This window comes from Engystomops pustulosus, chromosome 2 (genome assembly GCF_040894005.1).
Source record: "Engystomops pustulosus chromosome 2, aEngPut4.maternal, whole genome shotgun sequence".
Classification (NCBI taxonomy): domain Eukaryota; kingdom Metazoa; phylum Chordata; class Amphibia; order Anura; family Leptodactylidae; genus Engystomops; species Engystomops pustulosus.
This window is the reverse complement of record NC_092412.1, coordinates 104,571,037-104,584,111: the sequence shown is the minus strand read 5'-3', so window position 1 is coordinate 104,584,111 and position 13,075 is coordinate 104,571,037. Positions and strand designations below refer to the sequence as shown.

Genomic DNA, 13,075 nt, shown 5'->3' with positions numbered 1-13,075 from the left:
CAAGCGGAGCCTAAGAGGTGTGTGGATGTTCCTTTATCTTTCATGGGTGGGTGCTGCTTAGTTAAAATGTTAAGTTTTCCTAAACTGCTAATCTCTCTTCAAACCGTACCATTACTGCTGTGACATTCGGATATCACCTGTCTGAACTCTTCTTAATCGTCTTCGCATCGCCCTCAAAAAGCAGTCACTTAGTAAGGAAATGGTATGATGGTATGTTTTGAGACATTTGGCTGATTGGGTGATGCAAGCCAACACCCATTCTTGCCTGCAACTAGACATAGCCTTGGCACGCCCCTGGGACCTCGTAGCACTGCTTCATACTCCTTATTCCAAGTAGAACAGTCAAGCAATCGTTGGTGTTGCATGACACTGTAGTGGCATGGAAGGAGGCAAGGAAAATTTTTATACCAGGTCTCTAAGCATCTGCATCAAACCCTGGATTGCCACAGGGGCCGCAATAAGTTGGCCATAAGTAGAGAGTGGGCTGAGAGTGCAGAGGATGTGCGCAGTGAAGGAAACACACTACCATTTCATACACAGGGTTATTATGTATTTAATATTAACACCATCCCCTGCCCAGAGGCTCCTAGTTGGATCCTAGCTTGCCCAAAATGTGCGCAGGCAGGGGCAGACACACTTCACAGTATGTGGCATCGTTCAAGGTCACAAGATTTTTGGAGGCAGGTCCTTAAAGTAATAAGAGATTTCTAGAAGACCATTAGCAACTGTTTCTTATTTCCCCTGAAGATGGGCCAGGTACCTTTGGTGGCAGTGGTGTAAGTAGGGGAGTGAGTAGGGGAGGTAAGTAGGTGAGACACTACTTCCTTAAAAAAATTATACATATTTATACACCCATATACTTACATACATATAGCATATGCACACTATATGCACAGATACAGCATAAACATAACTATAGTATATACACAGCGCATATATAAAAAAATATATATATATATACATACAGCATATATACAATACATACAATACCTTATACACCCATGCAGCATATACACACATACAGTATAAACAACACACAAACACAGATATAGCATATGAGCTTATACAGACATACAGCATATACACACACATACAGCATATACACACCCTGTACCCCAGATGCCATGGCCCCCTGACACTGCAGCTATGTCTGCTACCACTGTATTTACACCCCTGAATGTTATTGATAGCAAAGAAGTGCCTGTTACAAAGTTGGTTGGTTCCCTCTCCTTCGAGGAGGGCAGATCTCACAGCCGAACTTTGGACTCAGCAAATCTTGGAAAGTTATGACATCTTGTCACAGAGAGATCAGAAAGCTAAAGCCTTCTTTGCTAAATGGGGAAGATTCATAGGAAAGGAGTATCAGAGGGAGGAAATCATACAGATCTTGACTCCTTTTTGACTGTCCACATGGTATTTAGAAATGGATGTTGGCTGCAGACTAGGTCCACTTGTCATGCTTCAAGGTTGTGGATCCTCTGGACCACTGCGGACGATGACACAAGCCACAACCTGGGACCGGAGTCTAAGTGGTTGGTCTTGCTGCGGCGTGGTACCACCAGGTCGTTCCACAGGCGTGACTTGTCCGCAATGGCAGCCAAGGTCGAGGTACAGAAACGGCAGGCAATCTCGTAGTCAGGGACAGGCAGGAGGTCAGGACGGGCAGTGCAGGATCGGAGTCAGAGACGTAGCAATAGGTCAAGGCAGGCGGCAAAGGAGCAAAGTCAAAAGCAGAACCAGGGTCACAACGGGAATTCACATAAACAGCACACGGCATAAACAAAGCTTTCTCCAAGGCACAGGGCACAAAGATCCGGCAGGGATCACAGGAAGAGGCAGGAATAAATAGATTACCTGAAATGGCCAGCGCCAATTAGTGACGCGCTGGCCCTTTAAATCTGCAGAAGTTGGTGCGCGCGCATGGCCGAGGACGAAGGAGCAGTGGCAGTCGGAACTGAAGAGGCCAGGGAATGAGCCGGGACCGTAAGTTGCACTTGCGGCGCGCAGGCGAGAGGCACGGGTGACCCTGTGATCCACGATATGGATCGCGGGACCCCCCGTGACACCACTGCAAATTTAAGGTGATAAAAGATACCTTGTCTCTCTTCTGATGCTTAGTTGTAGTTGAGATACAACCTAGATGTCTCGCATGACAGTTGGTGACCTCCTTCCTACCTTTTCTTCCTTGCCTTCCCTTCTGTGTGTACCTTAAAGTACATTTACCACCAAGATAAGGGTGTGTAAACCAAGTACATTGACATGGATCTGCTCTTCTTTAAGCTTCGATTGCTGTTGGTTTAAAACAAAAAAAAACTTTTAAAGTTATGCAAATGAGCCTGAGGGGCTCCAGGCTCACATCCTGACAGAGGGACACACACCAGTATGTCAGTGTGCTTGGTTTACAATCCTTCATCCTGGTGGTAGATTCCCTTTAAATGTAGTGTTGTCTTATGTGGTCTCACTTATCGGTAGCTGGGCCAGAACCCAGCAAGTGTGAAGATATTACCTCACAAATCTTTGATGTGGGGAATCTTTAGATACGTTGAGGTTTAGCCTAAGCTATATGTTGACACCTTTTTAAGATTTTACTACATGCAACATATGCACTATACTTTATGCATCATAGCATTATGTGTTTGATGTTTTCTAATATGTCTTCCCTTAAACAATTGGGAAATGAATAAAAAAATTAAAAAAAACAAAAAAAACAAAAAGTCAAATTCGGTAATAAAATATTGCTTAATCAGCTTATTGAAATGGTTTTAACTGTACCACCTGAAACACCCTTGATGAAACATGATTTTCACCTTCTTCAGGAGATTTCAAGTCAGACCCTTTTCATTCATACATTTAGGTGAGAAACTTAGGTGAACTTTCCACCACCCTTCGAGTCACAGTTTTACAATAATGCTTCATGACAAGGGTTTACAATCAATATATCTACAGGGCAGAGTCCAAACCACTCGAAATCCTGGAAAAATAGTCTTCTGAGCTGTAAATGATTAACTTCTTTTGAAGTTCAAGTTATCTGGAGAAGTAGTACTCCTGAAAATGTAAGTAGGTAGAAGGTTCACAATGATGGGACAATCACATTACTAAAACATGTCATCTGAAACACATGCAACTTAACAAGCATTGGGTGTGACGGTACATTCACATGCTGCTTCCTGGCACATGCGTTCTGATGTATGCGTTTGAAGCGCATGCGTTTTTCGCTTACTATGTGTTTTCCAGCTTTGAAAGCGTTTTTCTTCATTGTTGAAGTGTAAGCAGCTGTGTCCCAATGTTAACACAGCTGATTACACCGCAATGAAGAAAAAAGCTTTCAAAGCTGGAAAATAGTAACATTAAAACGTTTGCATTTTAGACTTATGCGTCACAACGCCACGCGTGTTTGTACCCTCTGAAAACATACAATATAAATGGGTAATCCAAATTTTTTTTTAAGACTGCTTTTCCATCCATGTAAATTACTTTAAACCCTCGTGAAGATGACCATTTTTTCTGTGGCTCCATGTATTTCTATTGGATTATTATATTTTTGTTTATAGAGCACCGTTAATTCCATGGTGCTGTACAATCAGTAAGGAGGCCACATACTTTACATTAAGACAAAAACTGCAGTGATCAGTAGACAAGTTGGAGGCTTATATACATACCCCAGCACTGTGTCTAAGCCTATACTATAAAAAACTGATGTTAACATGAAGTTTACAGCCAACTTGCATCCCTTTGGCATCATTTTTGACAGAACTCTAGTTTATAACTGATTGGTTAAAAACAGTTCAGTTCGGGACATGCTCTCATTTTTAATGGATTGCTTGCAAGGTGGGTTAAAATGCTGATAGTGTGCATTGATCCTTCTGTATTTAATTGCATTTAATGCAGTGTGCAGATACCTTCTGCAGTTCTGTATAAGTGGATGAAGCGCCAGATGAGAATACACACCTTTACTTTATTCAAATCAGCCACTGGGGCCCTGTTTTCCTAGTCCTGTAAAAAGAACTTTGAGGGCAATTTGAGACAGTAAACCAACTAAAGGTCCTTGTGGACCTCATATAAAAAAAAACCTTTATACTTACCTAGAGATGAGTCGGATAAGGCACATTGGACCTGTCTCTGGTGTAGCGAAGCCCAGTAGTACTACAGCGGCTTCATGTAATCCCTAGGCTGACACTAAGGGTGAAGACACACATGGCGTTTTTGGGCCGTTTTTACTAAGTGCGTTTTCAGATCGTTAAAAACTCATGCGTTAAAAAACGCATCAGTTTTTTAAAAACACATGCGTTTTTGTCCGTTTTCATTGCGCAATTTCGGACAAAATGCGTTTTTAACAATCTGAAAACGCACTTAGTAAAAACGGCCCAAAAACGCCATGTGTGTCTTCGCCCTAAGAGCTATAGTAGTGTGTCTACTAAGACACTATTCTCATTGATGACCCGTAATCAGAGGGGATCCCAGCAGTGGTAACCTTAGCAATAAGTTACTGATCCCCTATCCATACTAGGGGATAACTCAGATCCTTGGGACAAACCCTTTAAGACCTGATCTCAATGTTAGGACTCTGCAGGGGCTTCTGGCAAGAGACCGACTGTGCTCCCATCCATTCACCAGACCAAAAACTGCAGGTATTTTTCCTCCCACATTTTTAAACAGGATCCGCAGTGAACATAACATTGTGCAGTATTTGAGGAGTTTTCCATTAAACATTCTACTCTGGGGATGGTAAATGTCACATAGAGCTCTGAATAGGACTTAAATAAATCAAACAAAAAATACATTACAAGCCACAAAACCGCTTGTAGAGAATGTGATTGCTACATGAAGAAATCTTTTAGGAGGAAGGCGCAGTGTGGGGCCGGTGCAGCCCTCGCCATGCGGGTACCAGTGCAGCCCTGGGATAGGACCTAGCAGGCAGCGGCCCCCACAGCACACGGCCGGTCACGTGACGCAGGGTCCCGGGAGAGGACCACTGTCAGGTGACGGCTGCTGAGGAGAAGGCGCGGGCACGCCGAGGAGTGCGCGCGCTGGCGGGAGGTGACAGGCGGGGAGCGCGCGGTGTCGGTTGGCCGGAGATCGCTGCCAAGAGGAGAGAGAGGGAGAGAAAGGAGGAAAGTGGGCAGGCACCGACAGGAAGAGCTCAACAAGCCGGGCCTGAGACCGGGGGTCCCGGCAAACAAGGCGCAGCTCCACGCAAAGCCGGACCGTGCGAGCGGCGTTACACGGAGGTGAGTGTATGTGATGGAGGGGATGTCCCCGAGGCCCGGCCATATGCTGGGCCGCCCCAGTCAGCGCTCGGTGCCCCCCTCGCTGCCTTTGTTATGCGTCCTCCTCCCCCCTCGCTGCCTCCTTGTGCTGCGCTCACATCCCCCATCTCTCCTTCCTGGGGTCTCTCTTCCTGTCAGGATCTCGGGGGGACCTCGTGTGACAGCACTCATGTGTCTCCTCGGGCCATATGCTGGGGACAAACTTTCCGGCTGCTGGAAGTTTTCTATGGCGGCCAGGTGAGCTGTGCCTGGCATGTATTGGCCTGTAATACAAGATCCTGTAGTGGGCACCACATGGGCACTTGTATCCCTAGACAGAGGGACCTTTTGGCTGCCACCTTCATCCCCCCATACAATGCGTGATCTCAGCAGTGCAGACCCCATGGAAATGGATGCCCCGGTGCCAGGCCTGGCTCCTGGCGCTGTAGGTAACTGTGCCACCAGCCATTGGTTTTTGCATTGATATCCAAGGAAGTTAGTATTGTCGGGAAACACAGTGATCTTTATATAGAGCCCTCCAGATGTCTACATCTGGGAGCATCTTGTACAAAATGTGGGTTTCTGCTGTGAGGTGGAGATTTATCAGCTGGGTGTGTGAATGGGCAGTGGTCCTGGCTCATTCTATATAGCCCACCATATTTACACTGGGTCCTTCACTCATCTATTATTCATGGGAGATGTCGGAACTTTCTCCATGTTTGACCATTTAATCCTGTAGCATTAAACATGGAAGCTCCACTGCCATGAGTGTACATGTTTACATAGGAATATGCTTTGATGGAAATGTAATGATCCTATTCTAGAAGAATACTTGGCTTCAAGGAGAGTGGTTATAGTCTGGCTACAGCTACTGCCATCATCTGTGCAGGTGTACAGGAAGAGAACGTTCATCCACATCAAACATTTGTCATGTGAATACTAAAGATGGGTATCCAGTAGCGTGACAGACATTATAATGGAAATGTGTTATACGCAGGCATATGATGTAATCCCTGCCCCTCTGGCACTGCCAAATACATCAAGCGGTGGGGCAGCCGTGCAGGGTATATTTCTATGCCAGGTCCTACCAGGCTTAGGAATATGCACAGCATGTATTACTTGTGAACGTTCTATGGCTGCCTGGTGGTCCACAATGCAATGAAATTATGTCAGGGCTTTTAAATCAGTTTTCTTGCCATAGATGCCCTGATAAATCTCTATGACATGTCCCACCTTTCCCCGTATTATGGCGCCATGTACCTCCTCTCCTGTGCTCCGGGAACACATCCGTGTGAATATAGCCATAATGGAAGTTTTCATCCCACTTCGTAATAGAACTGAATGGCAAATCAACTAGATTGTGCTGCTGTATTGGAGGAATAGATATTGCAGGTATTCCCCAGGTTATGTACAGGATGAGTTCTGTAGGTTTGTTTTGTAAGTGTAACTCCAGACAAAGTGTTTTTTTTTTTTTTTTTTTTTTTTGTTCCTGTGACAGTAGGATTTTCATAATTTTGACTTGTTATGGGAACAAGGATTAACAATAAAGATTGAAAGGATACCTCTTTTATAACTCTTGTTGACCATTGCAGCCTAGGGCTAAAGTTCAATTACCAACATCAATAACATCCAGAGCATCATATCTTACATGCGACCCATGGACCTCAAAAGGTATTTGCAACAATAGAAACGGACAGCACACGTTCCATATACGATCTGTTTTTTTTGTTTGTTTGTTTTTTTTGGAAAAGTTGCTAAACAACCAACTGGGCACAATATACATTAGAAAACCATCAATTAAAAGAAAAACGCATGCAAATACAATACGTACTGCACCCGGATATCACACATCTGTATTTTTTGTGAATATACCTGTCTGAATGAGCCCGAACTCTGAACATCCTGGTTATCCCTAGCTTCCTAGCTTTGGTTGATGTAACTCACAAGAATTTACAGTGTACATCTCTTGATGGGGTTCCATATGTTGAGTAGCAGATAAGCTTTCATTTTTGGTAGTTGACGTGTTGGATGCAGGAAATAGGAAGACTGGTGTAAGGTTTCCAAAGTGCAACATTGTGATGTCTGACCTCATTGGAGCATCTCCAAAACAGCAGGTCTTGTGGGATGTTTCCAGTAATGGTCCAAAGAAGGACATCTGGCTAGACATCTGAAAGTGTCATGGATGCTCTAGGCTCCTCAGCACATATGGTAAGTTAAGCTTAGTCTATTTCTTCTATTGTCACATAGATGATACAGTATCACATATTGCTGAACATGGTAAGGGTTCATTCAGACAGCCGTCTCGTTGCCCGGACCAGATCCATAGGCAGAAGAGCAACCGCTGATGAAACCTCCTCTTAAGTTCTCAAATGTGTATAAATTGAGAGCCTCTCTCCTTGGGTATGTAGTAGGTTTCTCTATGCGCAGCTCCATTCACTCGTATCCTTTTTGTGTATCATCTTTCTATATTATTGCATTAGGCTTCTCCCCAGTTAGGTGCAGTGTGTGCATGATCTCCTTAGGTGTCTGTTAGGTGTCAGGTTGCTGTTTGGCTGTCATATAGTGGTATATTGTTTAAAGATGCATGGACTCTTAACTGTATGTTGTGATGTGCCCGTGGCCTTTCATACGCCTGTAGAGAATATTTGGAGTGTACTGTTGTAGTTACTGAAGGCTGTGGAGCCACAGTGACTTAATCTGCTGTGTGCCTCGCTGTGGTAAAGGGGCCACTGTGGAGCCACACAGAGGACACAATTTACATGTGTTTGTGGAACCCCATTGTCTTGCATTGTAGTGTTCTGGCGCAAAGTTTGGGAACTCTGTACTGTGCTTTCTGGAAATCCACCCCTAATGGAACAACCATTCTTTCTTACTAGAAAATCTTCAGTCTGGGAAAAGTTATTTGTGCCGGTGAGGCTATCTGTGTCCCGTCTGGAATTGATGCAGGATCTCGCCTCTAAGAAGTTGTGTGCTGTTTGCAGGTTTAACTATAACAAATAAAAACATTGACAGCATGAATGGCTGTGGGAACCATGTAAGAAACCTAGAATGACTGTCCGAATCGTGTACCTTGTTACCCATGGAAAGCAGAAGAAGAGTGAAGTAATCCGGTATCCGTCCTTATAATACCATTTGCTGTATTTTCCCCACTGTCTCCTGTGGGGAACTTAAAGTTCTTGTGACCTTTAAAAATCTTTTATAAGATCAATGCTTAAAGGCAATGACTCCTGTATTCAAAGATCCCCAACCACATGTAGTACAGGCATTTACCCCCTGTTGGGCCACATTGATTATTTAAAGGGAAAACTTATACAAGTTATGTCCTTACCCTTATGATTGCTGCCAGTCATATTTATACAACATTTTACAGTTCATTGTACAGCATAAGTGCTCAGCCACGAGATGCTGGGGTCACTAGCACCCATTGCATCTAAGTGGTTTCAGAGTAGGAAGGCATAATAAAAGTAAACCAATTACATGCAGTACCCAAAGCACAGTTGTGAAGCATTCGCTTTTTTCCCCCAATATCTTTTCTACTGGAATTAGTAAAAATCACACGGCATGAGTTTAATAGGTTTGCCACTGGGATAATATCTGGTGGAAAGTGATATGATACACTGGAGGTCATATTAAACCCAAACCAATATCCAGTTGTTGGTAGATTCATTCCTTTCATCAGAGCAAAGCAGGAGACTCCTTCAAATCCTTATACTTGTTATGTACAGTTACAGTGATTAAATGGCCTATGTAGGACATATTCCTCTTCATCTAATTTATGGTCATACAGTATAAGGGGTTGTTGCATACATTAAATATTTTATAAAACAGGTATTAAATATTTTATAAAACAAGTATTGGCTTTTTGGATGGCAGTTTTGTGAATAATGTTGACCAGTACTGTACTGATGCCTATTTTTGGGTATGGCTGTGCAGAATATGATATACTTATAGCATTGTTGCATTTAGGTCAACTTGTACATGCTCTTGCCGATGTGCTTCTCCCTAGGCATCTAACATACAATGCAAACACATTGTGGAAATGCATTCTCAGACCGCGTTCACACTTGGTGTATGAATTGTGTTTTGAAACCCAATTCAAACTTGACAGGGAGGGGCTTGGCCCAATCACATATATGTTTCGATGTGTTTTGTAAGCATATTCTTCATAGGTTGAGGGGAATTATTGGGAGAATTAGGAATGCTCATTCCTGTTAATTGTCCACGGATGTTATTACACTGGGGTAAGCAGCCAGTGATTTCCTGTTAACGTGTAGGTGGGGCAGGCAATTCACAGTAACTCATGAGCATTAGCGGTAAACCCTATCTCCTGTGCCATACCCCCACAAATGTGCTGCCGATTAACCGGCCCAAAAGCAAGTGCCTTTTGCTAAAAGAAAGACCAGATTATCTACCCAAGGCAGAAAATGTGTAAAAAGAAAACCTAAGAATATAGTAAAATAAAGTGTGCATCATGTTGTACATTTACCAGACACAGCTCAACCTCTATTAATCTTAATATACTGCTGTTTCCTTCAGTAAATGGGCTTTGTACTCTGATAGAAAAGCCATTGAATCCTGCTGATGTCGTCACAAAGGTCAGTGGTAGCCTCCATAAACAGTGTGTTCATTCAGCGCCTGCCTCCAGAGACAATGCTGAACAGACTGCTTTCTATAGAAGCTGACAGAGATCACACTGGTATCATCTGTCTCCAGCCCAGGACTTTACAAGGAAACAGCTTCTGCTCGGTCACACATAAAACCTACGTTATTCAATGGAAAGAAAATCTAAACAGGACCTCTGTTATCGCCACACATACTATATTTATTCCAGCTCTTGTACAGCCTAAAAATCTTTCATCTAGATAAGACTGCTTCATGTGTATGGTAGCTGTTCCATATGGTGGGAAGAAACCTTGGTTGTGATTGTACTGATGGATGTTGTAAGGTCCTGAGTGTAGCACATTTCCAAAAGTCACGTAACATCATTAATAATTGTAGTCCTATCTGTAAGTAAGGATGTCCTGGGCTATAATTGTTGGGTAACCAGTTTATTTTTCTACCTTATCTGAGATTCTTCACTTTATAGCCGATACTGTTTGTCATCTCAGGTTATTTAATAATGGTTCCATTGCTATGGATGGTTGTAAAACAGCACAAGAAGCCATATATATCTCCCCCTGTGAATACTGCACAATGAACAGGAATTTTGCTACCACAGCCAATCCTTGGTCTCAGCAGTCATCTGATGTATACAGGCTCATCACTGCAGGATACAGCAGGACTGGTTCCTAGTTAAAGGGAAGTTGTCAGCAGAAATTGACCTACTAAATTACTACCAGTTTGTTGTACAACGGCTTCACACCTTCCAGATCATGTTTCTTTCATGGCCCAGCATGGTGGCATCACCTAAAAAAGTGAGGTGTAAAAACAGGAGACAGAGACGTAGTGGGGATGATATTCTCTAATGATGTTCCCGTGTCTAGGGGCATCAGCTTCCGGTTTTCCAGAAGTCTGGTGTATAATGTCGGTCACAGTTGAGAGGACATTCTGAGGTGAGGAGAGCTGGACTTCAGACCGGAGTTCATTGCCTCATTGACTTTATACAACCAATTTACATCTCACTTCAAAGTGTTGTGCTGCACCTAACCATGTTTCTGCCTTTCACACCAGGAGCATTTAGTATAAATCCTATTTGAGACTACTTATACCTTAATTGCCTTAAATAGAGGTGACTGTCTGCCAACACAGATAAGGGGGGGCGCAAGCTACTGTCACGTATGGAACCAAGAAACTCTTTTGATATAATTAGTTATAGTATTTATCAGAGTTGACACCTTTTAATTATTTTTATGGGAAAAAGCAATCTTGTGCAAATATATATACAGACAGTCCCCGGGTTACGTACAAGATAGGGTCCGGAGGTTTGTTCTTAAGTTGAATTCGTATGTAAGTCGAAACTGTATATTTTATAATTTTAGATCCAGACATCCAGTTTAAACATTTTTTGCTGTAATGGGACCAAGGATTATCAATAAAGCTTCATTACAGACACTTTACTGCTAATCATTGCAATCTGGGACTATAGTAACATCCAGAGAGCTTCACCAGAGATCAGAGGGGTCTGTCTGTAACTATGGGTTGTCTGTAAGTCAGGTGTCCTTAAGTAGGGGACCACCTGTATTTTTTTTTTACTGGCCAACTCTTTTAATCCTCCTTGGTCTTTAGGAGAAGAATAAAAATAGACCTGATGATGTCGCCAATTAGTAAGCCGTGGCCTTCGTACGCTACAAGAAACTCAATATGAGATTAAATAAAATTTTCCTGATAACTGGAAAAGCTTCAGAAGCAAACATCATGAGACGTGATTTTTCGATTTGCATTTCTGCTTCTTTAATGAACTGGATCTATAAATACTGTGTGTGAATGAGGCAGTGAATCAGGTGGAGCTGAAAATAGCATTGCCTGTATTACATTTTAATCCATTTACCATACTCCCCTTACTATAAGTCTCTAAAGGAAATCTGCCACATGATTTAACCTCTACAAAGCACCAGCTGTACTTTGCAGAGGTTAACATTGGCATACTTTTATAAAAGATTATCACCAGCTTATTGCTTGTTTAAAAAAAATAGACTTCAATCTTTATATAAATTAGCCTGAAGGGCTCCTGGCTACACCGAACACCACGCCCCCTCTCCCCTTCCCAAAGTGCGTTTGACTGACCGCTGCCTCCCCGTGTCCCGTCCATTTTAGGCAACTTGTAAGGCAGGGCATGAGGAGGAAGCTGGCAGTCAGAAATGCCGAAGGGCTATTGGGGCGTGTAGCCCTGATTAAAGTCTTTTTTTATCAGCATCATCTGGTGATTATCTTTAATGCCAGCAATTGGATTTTTAACCTGTACGTTACTAGTGCTGCTTCGTAGAGGTTAAATGATGTGGTGAATTTCCATTATTCAGAGATTTTTTTTCTTTTCTTTGAAGATGTATTTAAAGGTACACTCCAGAAACATTGTATTTTGGACATGTTTATTGCAGAATGATTCCTTCTGTTGTAGTCTGCCTTTAGACCATGTGATGTGCACGGAAGATATTCAAATGCAACAGTGCTTCAGAAGATGTACTAGGGTTTACTTAGTCTTGTTTTGCAACACTTGGTAATTGCATTCTCTGTCTACACTCAGGAATACCTGGGAAAAAACATAAAATCTTTTCCTAATGTGCCCCTTTAATTACAGGTTTGAACTTTACACCCAATTCTTATACCTTACAACTGGTTATCAGAAAAAGACTAATGCAGATCTTGTCATGGACTCTTCATATGATAAAGCCATTGCTCAAACTGCTGTGTAATGATTTTGCTGGGTTGCCACACCTTGGCTTATCTTAAAGCCCAGTTCACACCAACATACACTATTATCCACGGAAGTCTAAAAGATCCGTTAAAAACCTGATGAGTTCAGTGGACTTTTAATGGCTTTTGTCACTGTCCGCTTGGGCCACTTCCTGTAGTGGTTCCATTAGTGAAGAAAATTGTACATAAGCTGCAGCGCTAATTTTTCCATCTTAAATAACAGAACACTAACACAAAGTTTAAATCAATGGAAGTCTTAATGGGTTTGTTAGACTTCTATTTGAACCTCCACATGTGTACTGGGCCTAACTTAGATAGAAGCAGTTGTGGAAGAATCAGGAAGAACAGGTACTACATGTGGATGGAGTTTTCTGTTTAAGACCATATTTACCTGATGCAGTAGAATTGGGTTATGAAACGCATTTCATGTGGATTGGAAGAGTCTCCTCCCCAAACGAATATGGTTAGAACTAAATGTT

General features: G+C 42.6%; 1 protein-coding gene across 2 annotated transcripts in view; it reads left to right on the top strand.

Annotated features, from left to right (window-relative positions):
• The first annotated feature begins 4,863 nt into the window (after positions 1-4,863).
• NCK2 (NCK adaptor protein 2) overlaps positions 4,864-13,075 on the top strand; it is a 43,651-nt gene continuing 35,439 nt past the window's right edge. The window contains exon 1 of one of the 2 annotated variants that reach the window (XM_072135841.1): positions 4,864-5,228. The gene's annotated coding sequence lies outside the window, so the exon portion shown is untranslated. The remainder of the gene's footprint in view (positions 5,229-13,075) is intronic. The other variant, XM_072135840.1, reaches the window with a different exon arrangement.